The following is a 13,206-nucleotide window of genomic DNA, read 5'->3' as shown; positions in this document are numbered from 1 at the left end:
TGGTCATTGACACAAATAAAAAAAAGTTTGTGTATACTAAATATTTATAGCAACAGTTTTGTGATAGTAAAGAAATGGAAATAGTATATATGCCATTGACTGATAAATAGCTAAAGAAATTATCATACACGAATATAAAAGGATATTACTGTATGTTAAAAAAATAATGGACATCATGAATGGAGAGAAGTACAGACTTACATGATCTTATGCACAATGGAATAAGAAATTCAGAAAACAACACACTCAATGACTTGTAAATGGGAAAAGAAAGAACTACAAAACTATTGAAAATTATAGAGAGCAAGCTTGTCCTTAAAGATTAGATGTGAAAAGACATTTTATAAATATTATACTTTGATCTGACATTGTGCACTTTGTAAACACAGCAGTACTTAATGATGTCACACTCAAGTTAATTAGTTTGGCCATGTATTCTTATGAAATCATTTTACTGGTGCAGCACTATATTTTCATTTAAGGAAAGGAAACATTTGCTTTCAGAAGATGTGTTCATTCATACTTGCCTTTAGCATTTGTTTGGGGACTTCTTTACACTGATGTAAATGTCTGATAATGATTATATTTACAAGACTCAAAGTAGAAAAAATAATAAGAATTCTGACATAATAGAGTCATATAAATTCTAGTAAAGATGGAAAAGTTGAACAACAACAACAATAATGATCAGAAAGATTAATGAGAGGGTTATTAACAATGTAGGCAACAATCCTCCCACCCCCACTCATTTAGTGGTGGTGGTTGTAGTATTGTGCAGTTCATGGTATGAATGTTGATGGAGAAAATATAGGTGGCTCTTGTATCTGTAATGTTAATCTAATGGTTTCTTCCTGAAAGATATTAGATATTGTCACAATACCTGTGGAAAAGAAGAAATAAAATCTTGTGGAGTTACAGTATAGACATAATTTTGGAGTTCATTGTAATGGTTTCAGAGAGAAAGGACTAAGTTCCTTTACTGAAAGACTGAGTTAACTGTCAAAGAAAATATCTAAACACAAAAACACAAATTTTGAGAGTACTATTTAACTCTTAAGTAAAGATTATATCTTGAAAAGAAACTAATTGCTCTCCTGAGAGAACAGAATTGTTCCAGCATTGATGAGTTAGCTGTTGAAGCCTATAGTTAAAGTGTACTGAAACTACCATGTTTCCCTGATAATAAGACACCGTCTTATTAATTTTTTTGGACAGAAAAACACCAGAGGGCTTATTTTCAGGGGAGGGCTTATTTTAATGAACATTGACAGCAATTTTAATAAACAGGTAAATGTGAACAAAAAAATGTACCTTTATTCAATAAGCAAATCACTGGGGAAGAACAGGATGACGCGCTCACTGCTGCAGCTCTGATTGGATGCAGCTCAGAGCGCAGCGTACATTTCACGGGTGGGGGGATGGGGGGGACGGTGCATACAGAGGGTACCGTAATGTAGCGTGTAGCGTGTAGCGCAGGGGATCACCTTCACTACAGTAGCAATCTCAATAGGGCTTATTTTTGGGGGAGGGCTTATTTTAGAGGAATCTTACACAGTAAGGGGAAGGCTTATTTTCAGGATAGGTCTTATTATCGGGGAAACACGGTATCAATGGCTTTCCTCACAGTTGATTGTTGAAATTTTGAAATACATCTTATTTTTCTTTGCATTGTTAATGTGTTTGTAGCCAGTATCAGTGATGCATCTCTAAGTCCATGAAACAGATGTGTTTGAGAGAAAGGAGAAGAAGAGTAAAAGCTTTGGGGGAAAGAGGTATCTCTAGTTCATTTGTAAATTGGGCTTGAGGTTAAAAGAAATTGATTAATTAATTGGAAATTTTTTACATTTCTATTAATTTTTAAGGAAATATGAGAATACATATCTTGATTGCCTAAGAATCCAAATTGACATGGTAAGTATACATATTGCCTCCCTACATTAGATTATGAGCTCCTTGAGAGTAGAGACTGTCTTTTGACATTTTTTTCTATGCCTAGCATTTTGCACAATGTCTGGCACACAGTAGATTCTTAATAAATTTTTATTTACCTACTGATTGAGCAATAAAATTAAAATGAAGCAGTAGTAGTTAAAGGTGTGGAAGTTGGTATGGTTGTTAAATCATATAGCAGACAGAAGACTATACTCCCCAAAAGCTACTTTTGGGGAACTTATGACCTAAACCCTATCACTCTTCTATACTTCAATGGATCTATGACTTTTATTATGAAATTCCCCCTGGAATGCAAATTACAACGCATCCATGCTTTCTTTTCTGTGTGTTTCTTGTCCAAGTATTCTCATAAATCAAGAATTATGGGCATCCACCCATTGGGTTTAGAATCTTCCTTGTATTCACTCAACATTATGTGGTTACTAATCAAGAATATAGATTATCCATAGTCATCTCTCTGTCTCTCTGTCTCTCTCTGTCTCTGTCTCTGTCTCTCTGTCTCTCTGTCTCTCTCTCTGTCTCTCTCTCTCTCTCTCTCTCTCTCTCTCTCTCTCTCTCTCTGTCTCTCTCTCTGTCTCTGTCTCTCTGTCTCTCTCTCTCTATCTCTTTCTCTCTCCCCTCTCCTCTCCTCTTCTTTTCTCTTTCCATCTCATTACAAAACTGCCCCAACTTCTTTTCTGTTCATACATCTCTATGCTTTATAGTAATTTTAAAATGCATAAAGGACCATGGTAATATTTTTAAATATACAGATAAGCATACTTCATTACACTGAAAAGTAAGAGCCCTTCAAAATGTAGGTAATTAGAAACATATATGGTTCAGTGGGTCCTAGCACTTTTCTCCTTCACAGATGTGTGTTGAAATAAAGCTCAGATTAGCAAAATCCTGTCACTGTCATTCATATAATAATGCAGGTCGTGGATTGCTCAAAGTGATTTGCAAATCAAAATAAAGAGAAGTGCAGTTGAAACAAGAATATCCATCTAAAAGATGATTTGAAATTCAGGCAAGGATTCAGTCACTAATCCTCTAAAGAACAGTATACACAGATGATAGGCATAGTATTTTTTTTTCAAAAAAAGAAAGAAAATGTGCTTAGTTGTTCTGTCCTTATCCTTCACTGAGCCAAGTTGGCAGTGTCTGTTTGAGAAAGGCATAGGATGGAAATAACAGAATTATTTAAATGCACTGACACAAGCTACATTAAGAAGCTTTCACAGGGTCTGATGCTACTATTGGAGCTTTTCATAGGAACTATGTTAAGCCTTATGACCAGTGCTTCCCCAATGTCTTTCACAGAGTCCACATAGGCTATAAGGGGGGAAAAGAATGTTTATGTGAGTGACATTTTTCACCCTAAAAGAGGAAATATAAGGTTGTGCACTATATATAGATATTGATATATACCAATATCAATATATCTATATACATGCAATCATATATGTATATGTACAGATTGTATATACACATATACACACATATATACATATATATTACATGTAATACCTTTTCAATAGAAAAATAGCTTTATTTCCTCTATTTTGGTCCAAAATATCCATGATCCACTTTGTAATCTTTTTAAAAATTAATTAATCATTCATTCATTCATTCATTTATATTTTTAAATTAATTTTTTTTCCTTTTAGCTTACAGGATTCAATTCCACAATTCCTTGAGTTTCACATTTTGTCCCCCTCCCTCCCCTCCCCCTCATGGCAGCATATAGTCAAGTATAGGATCTGTAAATACTTTCACATTATACATTAGTCAGGTTATAAAGATTGATTGTATCAGATGGAATGAAAAATGGTAAAGAGGACATAAAACCAAACAAGAGAAGGAAAAAGATCAGGTATTTTGCTTCCACCTGGATATAAACTCAGTTATTTCTCTGGATGCACATATTTCTCTCCATCATGAGTCTTTTGGGATTGACTTATATCACTGCATTGTTGAGAATAGTCCAGTCTATCAAAGTTGGTCGTCACACATACATTGTGTCTCTAATTGTGTACAAATTTCTCCTGGTTCTACTCTTCTCACTCAGCATCAGTTTGTATAAACCTCTCCAGGTAAATATGAGAACCGTCTGCTCCTCGTTTCATATAACACAATAGTATTCCATAACTTGCATATACCACAACTTGTTCAGCCATTTCCCAATTGATGGGCACCCCTGTAATTTCCAATTCTTTGCCACCACAAAAAGAGCTGCTATAAACATTTTTGTACATATAGGTCTTCCTCCCACTTCTATGATCTCTTTGTGATATAACCCTAGGAGTGGTATTGCTGGGTCAAAGGATATGAAAGTATTTATAGCCCTTTGGGCATAATTCCAGATTGCTCTCCAGAAAGGCTGGATCAGTTCAAAACTCCACCAGCAATGCATTAGTGTTCCAATTTGCCCACATCCTCTCCAGCTTTTGTCATTTTCCTGTTTTGTCATCTTAACCAATCTAACTGGTGAGATGTGGTACCTCAGAGTTGTTTTGATTTGCATTTCTATAATCAATAGTGATTTAGAGCATTTCTTCATGTGCTTATAGATATCTTTAACTTCTTTCTCTGAAAATTGCCTGTTCATTTCCTTTGACCATTTATCAATTGGGGAATGACTTGTTTTCTTATAAATTTGACTCAATTCTCTGTATATTTTAGAAATGAGTCCTTTGTCAGAGACATAGGTAGTAAAGATTCTTTCCCAATTTCCCACCACCCTCTTAATCTTGGTTACATAGGCTTTGTTTGTGCAGAAGATTTTCAATTTCATGTAGTCAAATTATCCATTTTACATTTTATAATGTTCTCTAATTCTTGTATAGTCATAAAGTCTTTCCCTCTCCACAAGTCTGACAGGTAAACTATTCCTTGTTTTACGAGACTGCTTACAGTATCAATATTTATACCTAGATCATGCACCCATTTAGACTTGATTTTGGTATATGGTGTTAGATAATGGTCTATGCCCAGTTTCTGCCATACTATACTCCAGTTTTCACAGCAGTTTTTGTCAAATAGTGAGTTCTTATCGCAAAAACCAGGGTCTTGGGGTTTATCAAACAATAGATTGCTATAGTCGTTGACTTCTGAATCTCATGTGCCTAATCAATTCCATGAGGATTGCTAACCATGCTTTTTTAACTTTAGCTGAGGCATGATATATTTTACTCCAGCCTTTTACCTTTACCCTGTGTGTATCCCTCTGTTTCAGATGTGTTTCATGTAAACAGCTTATTGCAGGATTATGATTTCTAATCCATTCTGCTATCTGTCTCTGTTTTATGCGAGAGTTCATTCCATTCATATTTTCCTCCCCTTTCCCCTTACTTCTTCCCTCCCTACTAACCACCCCACCCTTTCATAGCCCTTTCCCCCTCCTATTGCCTGTAGGATATTTTTATAATTAATGAAGTTTTATTTCTTCTTCGCACCAAGAGTGACAGGAACAAATCTCATGTGAAGCTCCTCTCCCTCCCCTCTTTCCCTCTAAAATGATACTTTTTGCCTTTCTTCTCCATAGAGTCCTATGCTTAACTGGTTCTTATTTGCTCCTTGCACCAGAAACAATGAGGGAAAAGTTCATATGATTCCAATCTCACTTCCTTTTTTTCTTCTGTTATACAGTTTTTTATACCTCTTTGTGTGGCATAATTTACCCTTTTCTACTTCGTTCATTCCCTTTCTTCCATTACAGTCCCTTTGTAGCCCTTAATAAGATTTTTTTTAATCATCATTTTGTTTATTTTATACTCATACCCTCTACTTGTCTATAACCAGTTTGCTCTTATGAAATAGCAGGGTGTGTGTGTGTTTTCCTGGTTTACCTTTCTATGTCACTGTTGCATCTCATAATTAGAGGTTGAATTTTCCATTGAGTTCTAGCTGTTTTATTAAGAAGGTCTGGAACTCTGTTATATCGTTGAATGACCATCTCTTTTACTGGAAGAATATGTTCAGTCTTGCTGGGTATGTGATCCTTGGTTGTAACCCAAGCTCTTTTGCCTTCTGGAAAATTGTATTCCACTGCCTCCGATCTTTTAGTGTAGAGGCTGCCAAATCCTGTGCAATCCTCACTGTGGACCCTCGATATTTGAACTGTTTCTTTCTGGCCTCTTGAAGTATTTTCTCTTTTATCTGGTAGGTCTGGAGTTTGGCCACAACATTTTGAGGACTTTTCAGTTTGGGATCTCTTTCAACAGGTGTCCAGTGGATTCTCTCGATTTCTATTTTGCCCTCAGGTTCTAGTATCTATTTTGCTATCCAAGAGCCTATCAAAAACTTTCTCCAAGACTGCAATGCAAAAGTGGTGATTCTGCGGCACTCTTTTAGTCCTTTTAGTCCAATTCTCCCAGCCATATGTTGCTACTGGAAAAAAAATAACTTCGTCTATATGAACCTTTGTTGGTGAGGTGATGTCTCTACTTTTTAGCATGCTGCCAAAATTTGACATGGCTTTCCTTCTAAGGAGCAAGCATCTTTTAATTTCATCAATTATTTTAATAAGCTAACTAATTTTATTCATTTATTTCACCATCTGTGGTGACTTTTGAGCATGAGAATATAAAATCTGACGGTGCTGACTTCTTCCAGGAACCAAGAGGGTAAAGTAAGCAATAAGTCACTCTCACCATCCCTTATTGACCTTGAAAAATCCAGAAAATACCACCATAGAAAAAATCCTGGAGCACTGGAGCCAGCAGAAAGACAGGGTACATACATTTTTAACTTGTGAGGAGAGGGAGATTAATGAGAAAGGTCCCTCTTTCTGTAGCTGAACAGGATCAGTAAGAACTGGAGCTGTACTGGCAGGGCTGCAAGCCCTACCTCAGGGGCCCACTGGGAGATACTTAGTCCCAGGGTGGTGAAGCAGGCAAGTGCCAACACCAGGACCCCCTGCATGCCTTGGCAGAGCCAGGGGGACCAGCACCAGCATGGAAAACCACCAATTGTACTAGCAGACAGCTGCCTACCAAAGGCTAAGCCTATAGGTGCTCTAGCATAGCTCTGGGAGAGAAGGCTACTTACAGTGGCCACACCACCTCCATCACTAGACTCCAACCCACAAGCTTCAGTGTAACCCCAGCTAAACACAGGTAGGAATGAAGCCTTTTCTAGCATGGGGTTCAAGGGGAATTAGGGAAGGAGGGAGATTGTTAATAAATTAAAATATAACAAAAACATAAAATTAAATAAAAAACCGATTCAGAAAAGTAGCAATTAGAAAATAAACCTATAAAAATACTCAGCATCCCTACATATTATTAAGCTGAACCACGGGGAAATGATAGAAAGAAAAATTCCATTAAAAAATAATACAAAATTCATAAACAATCTGGGAGCTAAACTATCAAGAAACAATGACATACAATGACATTGTATAAATTCAACTGCAAAAACTTGTTGTAGAAATGAAAACAAATAATAGGGAAATGAATTCATTGTTAGACTATGACAAAAAATAAGAGTTATGATTCTACTGAAATTAATTTATAATTTTAATATTACATTAATCCCACTGTGAAAGCCTTACTGCAATAACAATAGTTGAAACATTATTAAAAGCTACTTGGAGGAATAAAAGCTATAGAAGACAAAGAATAAAAGAATGAATACCATATGGAGAAGATTAGAGTTTGATAAGCCTCATACTAATTACTAAATGCAACTTTCCTTATTTGACAATTACTTGGGGGGAAGGGGGAAGGAAACAAAAGTATTTTGGGCAAAATGTAGATGTAAAGCAGAATTTCATATCCTGTATGACAATAAATGTCAAATGTTCATGAAACATATATAAGGAAAAATAGAAAAGAACAGAAATATTTCCTTATTACAACTATAGGTAGAAGGATTACTGGCATTTTGTTTGTTTGTTTCTGTGTTTTTGGTTTGTTTTTAGTTTACAGCATTCATTTCCACAAGATTTTGAGTTACAAATTTTCTTCCCATCTTTCCCCTACCCACCATGCCAAAACAGTGATCCCACTGAATACCCCCTAAGCCAATCTGCTCTCTCCTATATCCTCCCCCATTCCCATTCTGACTTTCCAGTAGGACAAAATATACACATACTGCAGTGCGTGTATATCTCATTTCCCAGATGCATGCAAAATTAATAATAATTTTTAAACTTTTGATTTTAAAACTGTATTCCAGATTCTTTGCCTTCTTCCCTCCTCACCCACCCTTACTAAGAAAATAAGCAATTCAATATAGGTTGTACATGTGTAGTTACACAAAACATTTCCTTAGTGGATATATTGTGAAAGACTGACTATATTTCCCTCCATTCTATCCCGCCCCCAACTTGTTCTAATTTCTACTTTGATATGGACGCTTTTAAAAAGTGTGTGCTTCTAACTACCCTTTCTCTCAGTCTGCCTTCCCATCTTTCATCCCCCTCTTTACTCCTTTTTCCCCACTTTCCTATAGGGTAAGATACCCAATTTTGTGTGTATTTTATTCCCTCCTTAAACCAAATTAAATGAGAGTAAGGTTGACTCATTCCCTATTGCCTTCCTATTCTTCCCCTCCATTGTAAAAGTTTTCTCTTGCTTCTTTTATATGAGATAATTTAGCCTATTCTGTCCCTCCCTATATCCTCTTATTATACTCCTCTCTCACCTCTTAATTTTATGTTTTACATATCACCCTTCCTGTTCAACTGATTCTGTGGCCTCTGTCAAGGTATACATGTACACATATATACAGACACTCACATATGTATCTATATGCACATATACCATCCTATGTAGACATACACACACACATTTATATTCCCTTCAACTATCCTCATGCTGAGAAAAGTTTCATAAGTTACAATAATCATTTATCCATGTAGGAATGTAAATAGTTCAACTTGAATAAATTCCTTGTGATTTCTTTTCCCTGTTTACCTTCTTATGCTTCTCTTGCTTCTTGTATTTGAAAATCAAATTTTCTATTCAACTATGGTTATTTCATTAAGAATGTTTGAAAGTCCTCTATTTCATTGAATGATCATGTTTTACCCTGAAATATTAAACTCAATTTTCCTGGGTAGGTGATTCTTGATTTTAATCCTAGCTCCTTTCACCTCCAGAATATCATATTCCAAGCCCTTCAGTCCCTTATTATAGAATCTTCTACATTATGTGTTATCCTGAATGTGTTTCCACACTATTTAAATTGTTTCTCCTTGGCTGCTTTTAATATTTTCTCCTTGATCTGGGATCTCTGGAATTTGGCAATAATATTCCTAGGAATTTTCTTTTTGGGATCATTTTCAAGAGGTTATCATTGAATTTTTTTCAATTTCTATTTTGTCCTCTTGTTTCAAATATCAGGGCAATTTTCCTTGAGAATTTCTTGAAGAATGATTTCTAGATTCTTTTTTTGATCATGGTTTTCAGGTAGTCCAGTAATTTTCAAATTATCTCTCCTGGATCTATTTTCCAGGTCAGTGTTTTTTCCAATGAAATATTTCACATGGCCTTTTATTTTTTTTTCATTTGTTTGTATCTGTTTTATAGTACCTTGATTTCTCATGAAGTCATTAGGTTTCAATTGCTCCAATCTAATTATGAAAGAGTGATTCTCTTCAGTGAGCTTTTGAAATTCCTTTTCCATCTGGCATATTTGGCTTTGTAAGGCATTCTTCTCCTCATTAATTTTTTGGGCCTCTTTTACCATTTGAGTTAGTCTATTTTTAAGGTGTTATTTTCTTCAGTCAGGTTGTTGATCCTCTTTTCATGATTTTCTTGCATCATTCTCAATTCTCTTCCCAATTTTTCTTCCACTTCTCTTACTTGATTTTCATAATCCTCCTTGAGCTCCTCCATGTCCTGTAATCAGTATATATTTTTCTTGGAAGATTTTGATGCAGGAGTTCTGACTTCATTGTCCTCCCCCCATTCCATGCTTTCATCCTTTTTGTCCCCCAAAAAGGAATCTAAGTTTTGATTGCTGTGCTTGCTTTGCTTCCTCTGCTTTCTCATGTATCCAGTCAATTACTTGACTTTGTATCTCTTTACCACATTATAATTCTGCTTCCAGAGAGGAGAGCTTTGTCCCAAATTGCTGGGGTTTTCTCAGCTGTTGGAGCTATTAATTGAGTGCCCTCTCTGCAGCCCCCAGAAACTCTGGCCCACTGGACACACACCCCAGGACCTCCACCCAAGTCTGTTATCTAGATCCAAGCAGATTAAAGCAAGAGCTATTACCCTCTGAATGGTAGCTTGGTCCCCCTACTATCTGCAGGGTAGGAGCTCTGGAAGCATCCATGTGGCAGCATCTGCACAGCTGCTGAGCCTCCACTGCTTCTCACCCCGGGTCAAATGCCAGACTGTGCTCTTCCATCCCCCTCACCCCCCAGTTCCAACAGAGTTCCACACTGACCTTTTACTTTGTGTTTGGTGTTTCTGGGTTAATACGTCTGGAAACCACCACAGCTACTGGTGCTTCACTCTTTTGAAGTCTGCTCTGACTATTGTTGGTTATGGTCACCCTGAGGCTAAAACCACATGACTCTGCTGTGATGGACCCTTCCTACAGGCCTGGTAGGCTGCCTTCAGCAGGAGATTTGTTTTTCTCTGTTTCTTTGTGGGTTCTGTAGCTCTAAAATTTGTTTAGAGTCATAATTTATAAATATTTGAAGTGGTTGTGGGGGGATCTCACAAAATTTTACTTCTTCTACTCTGCCATCTTCCAGAAGGATCATTGTTAACTAAAGCAAGGGAGAAAATGTTTTATATGAGACAGAAAAGACAACTTCAATTATACGAAATGAAAAAGAAATGAATGTTCAACATGGATATATAAGAGAAATTATCATGTGAAAGAAAATTCATTGCATCAAATATCACTGATAAAAATCTGATATCTGAGTAAATTGGAAATTACTACAATTTTATTTTTAACATGAAGTTTTTATTTTATTTTTCAGTTACATATAAAAACAATTTTAAATATTTGTTCTTTATAATTTTTGAGTTCCAAATTCCCTACCTTTTCCCCTTATCCCTCCTTGAGGATACTGATATAGATTATACATGTGCAGTCATGGAAAATATATTTCCATATTAACTATGTTGCAAAAGAGAATGCAGACCAAAATAACAGAAGAAAAAAAAACAAGAAAAATAAAGTATAAAAGTATTCTTCAATCTTCTTTCAGACTCCACCAGTTCCTTGCCCCCCCTTCCCCCCCCCCCCCGTGGAAGTGGATAGCATTTTTTAATAAATCCTTTGGAATTGGCTTATATCATTGTATTACTGAGAATAGCTATGTTATTCACAGTTGATCATTGTACAATATTGCTGTACTGCATACAATGATCTCCTGAGTCTGTTTACTACACTTTGCATAAGTTCATGTGAGTCCTCCAAGATTTTTCTGAAACTATCCTGCTTTTAATTTCTTATAGCACAATATTATTCCATGACAATCATATACAACAACTTGTTCAGCCATTCCCCAATTGTTGGGCATACACTTAATTTACAATTCTTTGCCTCTGCAAAGTGAATTTGTATAAATATCTTTGTACATATAGGACTTTCCCCCCTTTTTCTCTGATCTCTAGTAAACCTAGTAGTGGTAATGCTGGGTAAAAAGGTGAGAATAGTTTTACAACCTTTTGGGTATAGTTCCATGTTGATCTCAGGTTGTTGAATCAATTCAAAATTCCACCAAGAGTGAATTAGTGGACCCAATTTTTAAGGCCAAGATCCATTCCTGAGTTGACAAATAGTCAAAGAATGTGAACAAAAACTTTTCCATACAAATGCAAACTATTGATTCCTACATAAAAATATGTTCCAACTCACTAACAAGAGAAATGCATATTAAAATAACTCTGAGATTCTACCTCATACCCTTAAAAATATCAAAGATAAAAAAATAATTTTTCAACATTTGAGAAAATTTAGGAAAATTAACACACTAATGTATTGCTGGCACAAATATTCCAAAAGAGTAAGAAATTGTAAACTACTCAAGGAAAGTTACTAAACTATTTGTACCATTTGATCCAATGATCTCTTTACTGGGTTTATGCTTTGGGGGTACAAAAGCATAAAGAAAGCTTCATAATACACCCTGGAAAAATATTTGTGGTAGTAAACAACTGTATGCAAAATGGGTACCCATAATTTGGAGAGTGTGTACCTGTAGCATATGAATGTAATATAATATTTTTGTTCAGTAAGAAGCATAGGGGGGCTGAATTACTGATCAAATAAAGTCATGGATGTGAAGAACTCTGGCACGGTTACTCATAAAAGAACTGCTTTATCTGTCAGTGCAAGAAAAATTAAGGAGAATGCTTCAGATTGGCATAGCTTATTATTGAAATAGGAGATTCTCAACAATATGGGGTTTTCTGTTGCAAACAAAATAGGAAACATCAAAATCAGTACATTTGCTGAATACAAGGTAGAAAAAGAATACAATAGCATTTCTTCTGGCTTTCATCTCAATAGGTATGTCCAAAATATAATGTGGAATTTAAGATGTTGTGTGACAAATTTCAAGACACCTTAGAAAACTAGGCTAAGGTAAAGGTAAACATGGAAAAGTTAATATCAACCATTAAAGGAATTTGTAACCTAGGAAATCACCTTTGTGTAAATAGAAATTATTAAACACCCCCTTTCCACATATAGCCCACCACCTACTTCTATGAAGTTTCCCATAAGCTTTCATAAATGTACAGGAAGGAAATACTCCTCAAACACGTCATTGTTGAAGAACTCCCCCATGCCATGAACCAGGATCTCATTTTAAACTACTTATCTATGTGATTGTACTCTATCTATATTGAGAACAGCAGGCTTGATATGGAAAGTATATTAAGTAAAACATATTAAAAGTTACTTGAAACTGGACATTGAACATTGTAATTTTTCCAAAACATTTCATTTTTAAGCCCAAACTCCCAAACCTAGAATGAACCTTTCTTTCCAGATCTTGTGATACAGGCTCATTATTGCCCCTACCTTCCCTCCCAGGGTCACAGTTCTATTTTTTTTTCTCACTTGCAAATTGAGTTGCTTCCATTACACCTCATTATCTCTTAACATCACTCTAGTATCGACTTTAAAAGTTCATGCTAGTCATCCATTCAGTACCTACTATTAAAACCATGAACCTCCTAATTTGACAAAAACTACTAGGAAAACTGATCCTAAGTTTGACAGAAAATGTTGAGATCAGCATTTATTTCCACAATAAATTCCAAATTGATTCTTAGTCTACCATTTAAAAAA

General features: G+C 35.6%; 1 pseudogene; it reads left to right on the top strand.

Annotated features, from left to right (window-relative positions):
* Positions 1-12,184: 12,184 nt before the first annotated feature.
* Positions 12,185-12,807, top strand: LOC138155151 (cyclin-dependent kinase 2-interacting protein pseudogene; annotated as a pseudogene).
* Positions 12,808-13,206: the final 399 nt, after the last annotated feature.

This window comes from Petaurus breviceps, unplaced genomic scaffold (assembly GCF_028583685.1).
Source record: "Petaurus breviceps papuanus isolate PSGF00001 unplaced genomic scaffold, PetGlider_PUasm1.0 91133, whole genome shotgun sequence".
NCBI classification, from domain to species: Eukaryota; Metazoa; Chordata; class Mammalia; order Diprotodontia; family Petauridae; genus Petaurus; species Petaurus breviceps.
The sequence above is the reverse complement of the archived record's forward strand: the minus strand, read 5'-3'. Positions and strand labels throughout refer to the sequence as shown.